A 15,592-nucleotide genomic window follows, 5' to 3' on the forward strand; every position below is an offset into this window, starting at 1 on the left:
TTTCTCATCTACGGAATAATAGGGGCATGCGATTGATGCAGGATGTGGCACCTTGCCACACCACACGTCGCACAGCGGCTGTTCTAGCTGCAAACAGGGTAAATGTTCTGCCAATTCCACTCCGCTCACCTGGCCTTAATCCGATTGAGCATATCTGGGATGTAGTCGATAAAGCTGTCAGAAGAAGAGCTTCCCAGAATCTGAGGCAACTGCAACAGTTTGTCTTGGAGGAGTGGAACCGTGTTTCTCAGGTCATTTGTCGGAATTACGTCATGTATATGCGCAGCAGATGCAGGGCGGTCATCTAAGCAAATGGTGGTTTTACCAAGTATTAAAGTTAACTTAATCCTGGTAGTAGGCGATTGAAACACTGGATATTTTCTTATATTCAGTTATGCAAAGTCGAGCTTAATGTGGTTGAAAATGTTACATTTACATTGTCCAAAGATTGTGATAACAATTTACATGTTTATTAAATCGACTAAGAATTATATTAGTAGCAATCAAATGGAATTTTTTTCAAGGTTGGGAACGTTGACTTTCATGTCATTATTAATTGTATTCATTGGATAAATTTTGCGACTTTGTAAATCATCAGGGCTACATCAAATAAGATACAAAATCTTCAAATTACGGAAATGTTTGATGTTACTTTTCCATCAAACAATGTCTGATATTCTTTTAACTGTCCTGAAAATTTCACGGAATTATCTTCGGTAGTTTTAAAATAAAAGCGAAAAGGCTACTGGTATCGTTAGAAAAGTTGTTAAGTGTATATTATGAAACACCTGACAGCATAAAATTGATAAGATACAATACAAGTTGTCTCTCTTAACAAACTAGGGATTTGTGCAAATATGTACGCTTCAGGTGTATATTTCCAACAGGATTAGGATTATTCAGGAGGTAGATACAAAGGATGAAAAAGAATAACCATTGTATTATTACACTCTCAGTAATATTACTAACTTCTTCGATACAGACTTTTTCGATACAGACTCGGCGATATATGACCATTTTGTGTCGATTCGCCGTAAAACCCAACTCACTCACTCACTCTTCGATACAGAAATATTTATAACAACTTCAGTAAAATTGTATACAAGTATAGCTTAAAAAAGGCTAGAAAGTGGCTCGCTTAGCTCTTGATATGAGAGGACAGGGATGGAGCCCAAAGTGATATGTCATTGAAAAAGGGTCTGAGAACGTTTATAGTACACCTTCAATATTAGAGAAATGCCCCGATGCAAATTTTGGCATCGCTCATTATTACCACCCAAGAAGCAATCTGAATCATTTAAGTCCCTGGAATATTTCCAATGTTAAGATATCTTAATGGATGAAAGATTACAAGTGTTCAACTGGCTCAGTTAGCCAAAGTTTCCCTAACTGCTAATCTTATTTTTGCAATTTGGGATAAGCGGTTGATTCGATATTCTACTTGCGATAGATTGGTCATTTGCGTGTCATTTTGCTCTTTTTTTTTCATTATAGATGGCCGTGGCGTAGTAGGACACTATGGTTTTTGAAAGCCTGCTTTCGATCGGTCACTTTTCATACACGAACCGACATTTTGTTTTGTTTTAAGGTCTTTTAAAGAAAATCCTATCGGAATACTCTCTCGCCGAGGCGAACCAGCACAAAGTAGGAAAACGGTCCGCTTGGCACCTCGATATATACAATATTCGGCACAACATCTTTGTTTACTAGTATATAATCATAAGTGTTTTTACCTTAGATTTTATTTGATTGAAATTGACTGACAACAATTTGTAGTGTAATTGCAAGATTCTTTGTATTCTGTTTTTTAATTTGGATATTTCTTTCAGAGATTTAAGATTTGAAAATTATTCAAAACTCTATATTTCATGAATTATAAAAGTCAGACAACTTGTCAAATCTTCAGTAGCTTAAGGCTTGTTGAACTTGTACACATCAGTGAATTCTTTTCTACGTATCCTTAAGTTGTCAGGAAATTAGATAATGTGTCTGCTGGGTTTTCCTATATAATCCTTTATAAACTCAGTATACTCTGTGATCAGTGGAGCTCTGCCCAGATGTCGGGCAAGGGACATGGTTGTCCCGCTCCCGCTAAAACGCAATTATCATTGTTAAAAGCTAGGCTGAAGTACATTTATAATTAAAAACTTGTGTTTATAGAGTTGTTAACAGAACATTGATTATATCTTTGAAATTCGACTGAACATTTATAAGTAACTGTGCATTGCTCTCCGTAAGAAATAAAAAATGTTAGAACTGTCATAATCGTGTTGTATTTCAAGACAAACTTCAGGTACACAAGTGTTATATTACAAATTTGACAAATATTCATAAATCTCAAGATATCTGTTAAAGAAGGGACGTAATCAGATATATGCTGTTGGTACATATCTCTGTTTCGTGACAGAACTGACTGGGAAAGGATATTCCTTTCTGCGAAGAAAGCATGAAACTTTGTATATAATTAGTTCTAAGTATGCTATAACAAGGTGCCCATGGGCAACATGTCGAGCCCGCCAGCTGTCAAAAGGACTGGGAGTGCAAAAAAATCTAAGTCCACACAAAAATCCTAACCAGCAGAGCAAGATCATAATACACCTCAAAATTAGATGTAACATGCATGTTATACTACAGAAAAGTGGTCTTGATTTTTCCATACGACCAGTAATAAAAAGTTACAATAAAAGCTATTTATAGTAAAAACACAGGGAAGTAATTCTAGGTTCTTTCGCATGACACTCCGTCTCATGATGGTGAACAATTGTGCCAAGTTACATCAAAATCCCTCTATGCATGAAAAAGAAATGCTCCGGACAAAGTCATTCTTGTATCTGACCTTTGACCTCTAAGTGTGACATTGACCTTAGACTTGATTTATGCGCCTGACGCTCCGTTTCATAATGATGAACATTCATGCTAAGTTACATCAAAATCCCACCATGCATTAAAAAGAAATGCTCCGGACAAACTCATTCTTCAATTTGACCTTTGACCTCAAACTGTGACCTTGACATTTGAGATAGGAACATGGGGTTTACGCATGACACTCCTTCTCATTGAGGTTAACATTCATGCCAGATATAGACACGATTGCTCCATGCATGTCAAAGTTATGTTCCGGACAAAATCGGACGGACGCACGCACATACACCGAACCGCCAAAAGTGGCGACTAAGTCGAGCTCACCGCAAGCGGGCTCGACAAAAATGGATAACATATACATTTTTTAGCCTTAATTGCCAAAACGAAAGTCACAAAATGGGCACAATGTTTTGCTTTCAGTTCTTCAATGATAGTTTGTAAATTCTAGATCAATATTTAAGTGTATTTTGTGACTATTCAAAAATGGGTTGAAGCCATGAAATGAGTTAACTTATATGATGGCAATATTTGATTTTGTTGAAATTGTGAAACTTAATCGAACACATATTGACCTAAACGTACGGTAACTTAGACAAAAGTACCTTCAGTAGGTTTTAACATATGGGCAAAATAGCAAATGATAGGAGTAGCTATATATTAAAGTATATATTCACGGGATATATATTTATGTAGAGCCTGCTCAGCCCAGAGATCGTCGGTTCGAGTTCCAGTCCCAGTCCCAGTCACCGGAAATGTTGTTTTTTTCTTCCAGAAAGCGGACTCGAGAGGGGTCTCGTAAAAGCATAAGACTTTCATCACAGCTGAATTAAAATAAAGTAGTATTACTATCAGATTATGAACCTCAAAATATAAACAATTTCCACAATTCCAAAATTGATAGCATTAAAACCAGTTTCAGCTATTCATGTTACTTCAGTGATATGACATTCATTATCAAAATAAATTAATGTACCCTTTAAAAAGTGTCATTAACAATTTCCCCTTTTGTGCCTCATGTTTTTCCATTTTCCATTCTAAGTATATAAAATGTGTATAAAATGTACTTGAGTAAATGCTGTGCCTGTGATAATTACTGATATAAGGTAATGAGTTTTTGTGTTAACATATTATTAAAAAGAATTGAACATCCATAAAGTGCTCATCTGAGGGTTGTTTAAGGTGTTGGATCTTGTGTTTCCCCCTATTTTTGGTTTCAGAGTACATCAAAATAGTTAAATACAAAGTTTTATGCTTTCTTCACAACATCTTGTTCCTACAGCCTATGCACTATCAAGGGGAACTGCAATATACAAGAACCTCAACTCTATCTTTGCTTACTGTTTGAATTACCGGTATCTCGCTTTATTAAATCATGTTACCCAGGCTATAACTATGAGTGCAAAATGGTGTAAGTTGTATACCGATATAAGGAGACTCGGTTCGACTGAGGTGTTGGTAGTGTTACGTCTAAAGGTAACAATTGCTCGTTACCTAAATTCTAAAGATCCTGCAACTATTAACAAAAACAAAGTTTTTTTGAAAAGTAATATTCAAAACCTTGAAAATGTTAACTAGCCGTATAGTCCAATTCTTATATTCAAGAATAGTCCAAAGCATGCCCTGATCAAATTAAAATCCAATCAATATTGATTCCAAACCTCACACAGAAACCAAACTGAATTTAGTTTCTCCACAAAATTTAAATCCTCTCTTTAAAGATAACTAAGACATATGGCTTTAATGCAGTGAAAGTAGTAAACAAATATAAGGAGACCAATGTTTTTATTAGGGTGTTGGTAATATACCAGTATAAGGAGATGTATGGTTTGATTGAGGTGTTAGTAATATTATAATATTAGTATAAGGAGACGTATGGTTTTTAATTAAAGTGTTTGTAGTATACCAATGTAAGGTGCCGTTTAGTTTTATTTAGGTGTTGATAGTATATCAATAACAAATGGAGTATGTTTTGATCGCGGAGTGGGTATTTTACCAATATAAGGAGAATGTATGGTTTGATTGAGGTTTTTGTTGCATACCAATATAAGTTGACGTATGGTTTAATTGCGGTGTTGGTAGTCTACTAGTGTAAAGAGACTCTGTTTAATTAATGTCTTGATAGCATACCAATATAAGAAGGCGTATTATTTGGTTGAGTTGTTGGTAGTTTACCAGTATAAGGTGACGTATGGTTAAATTGAGGTGTTGGCAGTATACTAGTGAATAGAGACTCGGTCTGATTAATGTGCTGGTAGTGTAGTAGGGTAGAATATAAGGGTGTACTTATACTTCCTTGTTATTGAGCTAGCTCTTATAGCGACGTGGTAGAATGTCCGCCTTAGGTGTTAGAGGTCCCGGGTTCGATTCCTGGTCAGGCCTGAAGTATTTTCAGTCTGTTACATTATCAAAGACTATATTTTGAATAATCGATGAATCTGAGGACATAGTCTTCAGACGAGGAAACGAGAGCGTGATAAAACCAGGCCTGACCAGGAATCAAACCCGGGACTTCTCACACCTAATGTGGACACTACCACGTCGCTATAAAAGCTAACTCAATTGCAAGGAAGTATAAGTGCACCCTTATACTCTACATACACCCCCTCCATTTTAGAATTCGTCCTCGAATTCGAGGAGACTGAACCTCTGTGGGACTTCCCAAGGTCTCCATTCATATCTAGTCGTGAGTTATTTAGACTGGGTGCCAAAAGTAACAGACTGAAAATACTTCAGGCCTGACCGGGAATCGAAACTGGGACCTCTTACACCTAAGGCAGACACTCTACCACGTCACTATAAAAGCTAGCTCAATAGCAAGGAAGTATAAGTGCACCCTTATACTCTACCCTACTGCAGTAATATTTGGGATGTGGCTTGTTTTCGTTAGATCGGACGTAAGTTGAGAAACAGCATTTGTTTTAAGGTTTAGCAGCATATCAACAAATAACAGACATGTTTGGTAAATGATCAACATTTTTACCAACAATCTACCTGTCTTACATGTTTTACCTTACTGCCATGTACCAATGGGTACTTAAAGTGGAATTATACGCATTTTTCAAGTAAAATTCCAGCTGAAATAGATGTCCGTGTAAAAAGGGCGAAAGAAATTATAGCTTTTAACCCAATATACCAAACTATTTCTGTTACCAGTGCAAAATGATAACTTTCCAAATATGATTTTTCTTATTTTGACTGGGGCAGTCTTTTTAAGAAAAGTCAAATTGCACGCAGGAGTTGCTTCAGAAATCTCTACCTATATGTAAGGGAGATAATTGCGCAGACGATTGAAAAAAAGGACTATTATTTTATTAGTCCGATTTCTTTATTTCTAAAGAATCAAGTTCAAATACTTATACGGCATTGTCGTTAATTTAACACATTTAAATGCACAGCAACCGAAAACTGCTTTTATAAAACATTCAGCAAAAACAGTGTAGTAAGGTGCGCATAATGTCACTTTAAAATGCCATTTGTAAAGAAATAAAAGTAAGCAATTGTTCAAATCGATGTTCAACCTAGTTATGTGAAGTTTAAGCACTGGACCATTTTTGCAATTGCATCAAAACAAAGACATGTAACTGTTCTTTAAAAATAGTGAGCGTTTAAAGATGTTGAACTGTCCAGAAGTATGGCCCCTCCATACAGTTCCTTTCCAGAATTCAATACATATGTGAGCAAATTGATGATGCTGTTGTAGACTTATATAATATGTTTTATATGCTGTTTAACTTTCATGTAAAACAACTCTTTCCTTCTATGATTTGGTGATGTTTTTTTTCCAAAAACCTGGACCTAACTCTTAAAGTCGAAATATGTCGTAAAACATATGAACTATACATTTGAAATTCGACACCAGATCATAATTATTAAAAACCTGCTTTATAGTGCCCCCATATTATGTTTTTGTTAACATAGTTTATACCTCCTTTAAAACTTTATTTCATACTTAGGTGTGCATTGTTACAGTCCAATAAGTTTAACATTAGTATAAATGTATTACAACGTACACTCGACAAACTTTACACCGTAATTTCGTGTAAAGATACGGTTGTAACCTGCCGAAGTACTTGATATCTAACGTCGCCATCATTTTGCTGCAAACACATTTCTTCATTTCAGAAGTCAGAACTTTCACCAACCGATTTTGGTGTAATGCTAAGCAGAATGTAGAGCTAAACGATTTTCTTTTAAAAGTATCTTTATATGGCACATGCAAAAATGCCGAGTAACATAACACTAGATCTAGACGCAAATAATTCCTTTTCTAGGTATTGATAACACTTAAAATACAGTGACGTTTAATCTTTTCTTGAGACTTACTACGTTCACTGTGAATATACAAGATACACTTTTCCCTAGTTTATAAAGCACGCTTTATTTTATAGACTTTTCTCATAAAAAAAAATACTTTTTGGGAGTTTGTATAAATGTTAAACACTGTTGCTCCATTATTTCTACGAGTCTTCTGGAACTCGGCAAATAAAATGCAGCGTTATTGTTAATTTTGAATTAATGCATTCATTTATGAAAAAGAAAAAAAGCAACAACAACATTTATTGAATAGCAACGTAATCCATTCATAAGGTCAGTAGTTGTGGTTTATTTTGCTTCTATAGACAGTAACCACAATTTTTGCAATGATACTGTAGGGCTAAGCGTTTCTTCATTTACTGATGAGGCTTCTCAGATGAACTTGTTTTGTTTTTCTTCATTATTCCTGTTTATGTTTCATCACTAAGCATAATTGCCTTTGCAGTGTTTTCATTTTTATGCATATTGATGTTGTTTATTCCTTCAAAGTGATCCAGTAATCGCTGTAATGGAACGTTATAGCAGAATGTGTGCGCGAACCATCATCTATAGAATAGAAGTTCTTCATATCTATCGACTCTTGCATTTCCACTACCGCCCATGAAAAGGCTCAATCAATCCGAGCCTGCAATATTTCATTCATTATATATCTATATAAATTCTGTTAAAAATATGGCATGTATTTTACAAAAAAAATAAAAATAGGCAGAAAAAGCCATATTGCACCTTTTGTATTGTATGTTGCTGGACTACTTTTATTTATATATAATAACATGAATGACCTGACACAGATCTATAAATAACGCACACAAAAACTACACTCAGTTCTTTTTTAACATCAATAAACATTCAAGATTTCGTTTGATAACAAAACAACAGACAAAAAGGCTGAGGTATATTAATAATATATAGTTAAATATGGCATTAATAGGCAGCATTAATATAATTGCAGAACATTAATTTATGCTGCTTGCAGTATGTTAAATATTGCTGGTGGAGACATTCATTGCAACTCTGTGTAAATTTACTTACACTGGTATTTACGTTTACTGCTGTGTATGTTGCAAAATATAAATATCATGCATTTATTTGTTGTTTTCTATTAATTGTCCCCTTTAACATATTGAAATATGTCAATACCTATTTTATCTATTTTCTCACTTATTAAAAAAATTGCATCAAAGCTTGAACTATTTAGTTTTGAAAGCAATTACCTCCAGAAATTTTCAACTTAAATTAAAGTAATAACATTCAATACTGCTTCTACGGTTTAAGATACTTTGGACCTGTGCTATAACTTCCTGCAACCGCATCTCATCAAAATACATGTACACTTCGCATCTATCTTTAAGGAAAATTAATTTCAACCTGCCTCGGTGGGACGATATTACGATAGGAATTTTATATGAAAATCTTCGATAAAGTCCGAAAATCTCGGTTGTGGAGAAAAGAAACTTGATTAAAAGGTTTCTTCCAAGTAATAAATTCTTTCCACTGGACTAGCAGCTGTGCTTTATTGTAATATGAAACACTCTCTCAAGAATAAATTCTCTCTGTTGGACCTGCTGCAACGCTTTATCAGCATCTATCTTTCGGGAATAAAGTCTCTTTGCTGGACCAGCTACTCTGCCTAACTGTGTCCTCTCTGTTTATTTCTCTTTGTCTCTCTTTCTCTCTATGTCCCCGGCGGGGCTCAAACTCCGGAGCTTGTGATTCGGAGGCAAACACTCTACCACTAAGTTATTATGGCACACGATTTCACTTTTAATGAAGTAATTTTGTCTAATGGTAGAGCGTCCGCCTCCGGTTCGGAAGGTAGCGCATTCGATCCCCGGTCGCGTACCAAGGATGTGAAAAATGGTACCAGTTGCTCCCTTAATATGCTCTTAATCTCGCATGAATGAGAGTGGACACTGATGTCTAAATTGGTACAAATTGTTTCAGGATTCACCTTAAATGGATTAGTGTAAAAAGTAATAATTTTGTATTAAGATATAGGATTTAGGATTTTACTATTTTCGTGCTGATTAAACATGAAGAGGTGGGGGCGGGGGTGAGGGGGCTTCCGTTAAAATTCTAAAATTTCTCGGACCCCCATATTTTTTAAAAATAATTTCGTAAGCAAGACATTAACAATTATAGCAATATAAATTAAGGAGAGTGGCGGGGTAATTTCGTCAAATATTTCAACAACACACAAGTTATACCGATTTTACTTTGTCAAATGATCGACGAGAGCATTTAACAATAATTAGTCTACTTTTTCCGGAATAAGGCGTTAAAGGTAGGCAGCTTTCAAAGTAGGTCAGATGTTTTGCTGCGCAAAAATCAAATATCGGATGTAACGCGAAATCAGCAACAAGTATATACGTCCATTCTGTTACTTACATGTGCACCTGGCAGGAATAACTTTTATTTACACTTTCCTGTAAATATAGAACACGCTAGCTGTCAAAAGTGAGGTTTGGTACATCAATAACAGTTTAAACAGCCGAGTGATGTTTTACCGCTGACCAGCCCAAGGCGCTTCCCTATTGTATCCTGCTTATTCTTCGATGTCGTATGTACATTGTATTACACTATCATTGAATTTTATGTACATGTATATTTCAATGACGTACAGAGCCCTGCATACACTGTTAGAACTTTAAAGTTACGGGTCTGGTTTTTGAACATGGTTCTTCCCAATGTATCTCTTCTCTTGTTTCTATATTTCTACATGTTTCTTTTTGTCTGTGTATTTTGTGTACATATCTAGCATGCACAACAAAAAACAGGTCAAACAAGAAATGCCCCATTCAAAGAACGTAGCCGCCAAACAGCACTCCACATGGAAATATGGGCATGTGAAAGTGTATACACGTACACAGTGGCTGAGCACATACACAAGGTATCAAAAATGAATGTAATAATAAACCAACAGACACAAACATATATGAAGAAGGGACACAGTATGGTACCACCTTGGAACGATCAGTGGCAAAAACGTCATTGGGGAGTTTAAACCGATGGGACATTGAGCATATGAACTCGATAAATTTGCAGAAGCCAGATCACCAAAGGAAACATCATTGCGGGCGCTTAAATACTTCATTAAACCCTAATGAGGTTCTGCTTGTAAGTACAACGTTTCTCAAACGCTATCTAAATTGTGTCATGAATTAGATAGATAGGTAAAAGGTTCATCACACACGCTTTTCATTGTGCTGTGAATCTTCCATTTCTGCCGTTTCTTTCATTCCTTGAATCTAAATGTATACATTGTAATATTTAAGTCATAATTTAAAAAGAATATTTTCGAAAATGAATTTCAAAGAATAAGTCTCACAGATAAAATAGATAGAAGTACATCGTGGTAGAACCGCATGACGCTTTGACGCAAACAAAACTCAACCACGATTATCCAAAATAATCAGCAATGGTTTTCTTTTTAGTTTTGCGGAATACTTGAAAATATGTAAATTCAGATATATGTTAGTAAATGTTTATAAATAGATAATAAACTACAGCTGTAGTTCATTGAATAAAATTTAAGTCTTAAGGTAGTGGTCCTTAATGACATTCGTTCGATTACATATTCACTTCGGCATTCTTCGGTTTTAGATAAAGCTAACGCACACGTGACTTTCCGTACAACACGGAAAATACCGAAATGGCATAAGGAAATTACGTGTGTCAACGATTGTTTGTACAGGAACAATATCTTAAATGTCACAGAATGATTGTAAATGGTCTTACGTTCTCCACGAGGAGAAAAACACCGACAAGAGCTAATCCAGGTGACAGCCAGGCAGTGGGAAATATCTTCTCATAGTTTATAATATCTTCAGTTTAATCGAAAAAATACGTTTGATAATTAAGAAACAAAAAGCGGTTTAGGTGTTTCCATTGGTGCATGGAATAGGTATGCGGATTAAAATGTTAAAAGGCTAAAGTTCTTCCTGTGGATTTTAAAAATATTTTATGTCATAGAATCATATATATGAAGTTGTGTTTTCGTTTAGTCGGCATGGTTTTGATAGATTAATTTCAATTTAATGTTGCATAAAATTTTGCAAAATGCAAAATTCTTAAACTAGCGATGGTTAGCATGGATTGTTGCGTCACATCCCAATGCACGCTTTATGTAAGCTCGTACGAGATATATGTTACCAAACATATCCATTCAATTATTGTGACCTAAGGGGTGTTTCGCCATTTGTAATCAATATGTTTAATCATGGAAATTGTTAGTGCGTGTGTGCATACGTGCGCCACGCCACCCTCCCCCCTCCCAACAAGCCGGCCAGCTCGTCTATTTTTTGTCCAGATTATAACTTTGTCGTGTATTCGGATAATACCTTATGCTTGTCCCAGTGAGATTGGTTGTTGTAAGCAAACACTGGATCTTTATCTAAAAGGTCAATGTCACACTTTTGTGAAGGGGTTGGGCAAGGGTCGTATCAAATCTTATCTAAGCAGTAACTTTAACACTCGTAGACATTGCGACTGATTTGTGTATTTCGCAGCGGCAAAACGACAAACGTTGTTATGGCGCCCTAATGAACGTCTCCCCTCCAAACGTCGTTATGGCGCCCCAACTGTCCCAAAAAACGATGTCCCGCCATACGACGTTCCGCTGGCGAGGCCATAAAGTCAGCCGGGGCGACATTTGCAGGACATTGTTTGGCGAGGCCCCGTTTGGAGGGTCGACGTTTGGTAAGGCGCCGTTTGTCTGGGCGGCATTCGGCGGCGCAACGTTTGGCGGTCATTTCAACGTTTGTTGTTGTGTCGTTGCGACAGATCGAAATAACGAAATGGAACAAATCAGCCATTATAATCTTTAGACCAAACAAATTATCTACAGATACCGGATTTATGTTCACCATAAACATACATGGTATTCATAAGCTTTCTGTTACATATAATAAAAGACGTTATTATGCGCGCCATTATTAAGCGCTGTCGTTTGGGTGTCGCGTGACGTCGGAGACGTCTCTTGTTATGATTTGTATTTGAATAAGTTGAAATAATGACTCAGTAGTGAACAGACGTTTCTTTCTTTCTCCAATATTTAATGTCACCCCGACGTTTTGGTGCCGAGAAGTGTCGAATAAATAGTGAAACCGCATAAAAGAACTGTTGCAAAAATGAATACATCAAATTTGCGTGCTATTCTAAAAGGACATAAAGGAGCTGTAGCGAAACTTACGGCGAAATGAGAAGAAGTGACAGACAAGACAGAAGTCGAGGAAAACGAGAATATTCTTCATTCACTGGAGAAGAAACTTCAAAGCATAAATGATCTACATGAGAAGATAATAGACAGTATCCCCGAAGACAAAGAAGAGGAAATAGAGAGAGAAGTGATAGAGCAAGATGATTATATCTACATTCTACAGTCTACAATCAACACATTCAAGAAGACGATAAACTTTAAAGTAAACAATTCATTTACACGCCCATTGGACTCAACTGAGAATGCAGAGGTAGAGCCGCCTGTAATATTTTCACTTCTGAACTCGAGTGCAAATTTACAGTCATACAACTCTGTGCATAGCTCAATATACCACAGACTGCCGAAACTGGACCTTTCTACTTTTAATGGCAGTATTCTTGAATGGTAATCTTTCTGGGATTCCTATGAATCAGGAATACATGCAAACCCGTCGCTTACAGATGCTCAGAAATTCAATTATTTGAAATCATTGCTAAAACAAGATGCCTTACAAACAGTAGCAGGATTTGTTCTTACTAACATTAATTATCAGAAAGCCATATCACTTCTACATGAAAGATACGGACAAAGAGAAAAGATTATCCAAACAGACATGAAAGCGCTGCATGATATGCCTGCCCCTACATATTCATTTGCAAGTCTCAGACATGTTTATGACAATACAGAAATTTATATAAGAGGATAAGAATCACTGGGCCAAACAGAAGACATACGGTTCATTACTGGTTCCTGTTATTTTGAATAAATTGCCTGCAGAAATAAGAGAGTATGACACGTGAGCATGGTTCATCAACGTGGAGTCTGAGTGACATTAGAAAATACTTACTTAAGGAACTCATTATGGAAGCCGGAAATGATCTCGAATCCCCTCTGGGTATTCCCTATACTGCATCATTTGTGACAAATGCCAAATCCAGCGAAAGGCCGGCCAATTAAAAGGTCAGTTACCAACAACCCGGATATGTGAATCAAAAACTTTGTGCGTTCTGCAAAGGATCCCATGTGAGTACAGACTGTATGAAAGTGAATAATTATGAGACAAGAATGATTATTATTAAGCGAGATCGGTTATGTTATAACTGCCTAGGGAAACACAAGATATCAGACTGCATGTCCGAATCCGTGTGTAGAAAATGCTCCCGTCGTCATCACACAAGTCTATGTAAAGGAAATACAGACACCGGAAGTGTTCAGAAAACCCAGAATGCACATTAAATTAGCGAGGAAACCCACAGCGCAAAGGACACGGACACAGTGATGTTACATTCTGCCAACACATATGCCAAGGAAGAAGTTTTACTCAAAACGGCAGTTTCTACTATACAGTCGGTGTACACAACCGCGGAAGCAAATATATTATTTGATGAAGGTGCCCAAAGGTCGTTCATGACGGAAAGTATGGCGAAAAGGTTGCACGTGATCCCTACCGAAAGAGAGTCTATCAAATTATTAGGATTTGGCACGCAACAGAGACAAGTTATGCATTTGGATGCCGCCCATTTATACTTGCAAACAGATGAAGGTAATATTCCAATCAACGTTCTGATTGTACCGGAAATCGCTGTTCCACTGAAAACCTGTCAACGAGAAGTAACAAGTCCCCCATACTTGAAAGGACTTAAATTAGCCCATCCACTTTCAGAGAGCGATGACTTTGAAATTTCCTTACTAATTCGGTGCCGAGTTCTACTGGAATATTGTGCAGGATCGAGTTATTCGAGGAAATGGCCCAACCGCAGTGCAATCTAAACTCGGATACCTTCTTTCGGGACCGTTACACATGACTACAGAGAGTCCTTCTCTTACTTCAATGATGAATGTTATTACACTACACGTATCAGAGCAGACCGATCTTGAGAAATTCAGGAACGTAGAAGCGCTTTGAACCGAAGTGCCTCGAAATGACGATGAATACGACAAATACTTGGAAGGGTACCAGAGTTCGGCAATTACATTCAGAGAGGGAAAATACTACGCAAAATGACCGTGGAAAGTGAATCATTTACCGCTACCTAGAAATGAAGCCATTGCCAGACGTAGGACTGATCATGTAATTAGCAAATTGTCAAAAGAACCAGCTCTTTTGAAAAAATATGGTGAAATAATTGCAGAACAGGAGCAGCGAGGTTTCATAGAGAAGGTTTTCAAAGATGAAGTTTCTAGGACGAAAATACATTATATACCCTATCACCCTGTCAGAAAAGATTCTGCAACTACCCCAATACGAATTGTATACGACTGCAGCTGTAAATTTTCACGTGATTCTGCAAGTTTGAACGACTGTTTACTCAATATCCCACCCCATTTGAATGCCTTAACTACAATACTTCTACGCTTCAGAGATCACAAATACGCCGTTACCACGGATATTGAGAAAGCGTTTCTCAACTTCGGCTTGGATGAGGGCGACCGTGACGTCACAAGATGATCCGAATAGTCCCCTGCAAACATACCACTTCCGGTCTGTGCTCTTTTGTGCAACGTGCTCTACTTTCATCTTGAATGCAGATATTATGAAGCATATCAACTCAAGCAACTGTAGTATGGCGGACCATTTCCGTAAGGACTTGTACGTTGATAATCTGATTTCAAGTGTGCCAGATAAACAGACATTAGAAGAATAGTTTTACTCGGGTCAACGCGTCTCTCAAGAAGCAGGCTTTAAACTTCGATCGTGGGCGTCCAATCACGAAGCTTTGCGAGATATCACAACAGCCGATGTCATTATGGACCAGGACCAACAGACAAAAGTACTAGGTATGCGATGGAGTACCAAATCGGACACAATTACGAATAAAAAAGGGAATTAGCTCTTACTGACGACAAACTTACCACAAAACGAGAAATTTTGAAGGAATCTTCCATTATATTCGACCCACTTGGAATAGTTAGTCCCGTCACAGTCAAGCGCAAAATGTTAATGCAGTCTCTTTGGGAAAAGAAATTCGACTGGAACAAAATTTTACCCGAAGAAGTTATTTCAGAATGGAAGAAGGTTGGGTCAGACATAGAGAAATGCATTGAAACAGAAATCCCTAGATGTTATTTCACGAATCCGACGCCCGAAGATAGGACATTGCATATTTTCACAGATGCCAGTTTAAAAGCATAAATTATGGCGCATGCGATTACCTAGTTTCCGGGAATGAGAGTACATTAGTCATGGCCAAAAACAGAGTCGCGCCATTAAAGCAACTT

This window comes from Mercenaria mercenaria, unplaced genomic scaffold (genome assembly GCF_021730395.1).
Source record: "Mercenaria mercenaria strain notata unplaced genomic scaffold, MADL_Memer_1 contig_3220, whole genome shotgun sequence".
Classification (NCBI taxonomy): Eukaryota; Metazoa; Mollusca; class Bivalvia; order Venerida; family Veneridae; genus Mercenaria; species Mercenaria mercenaria.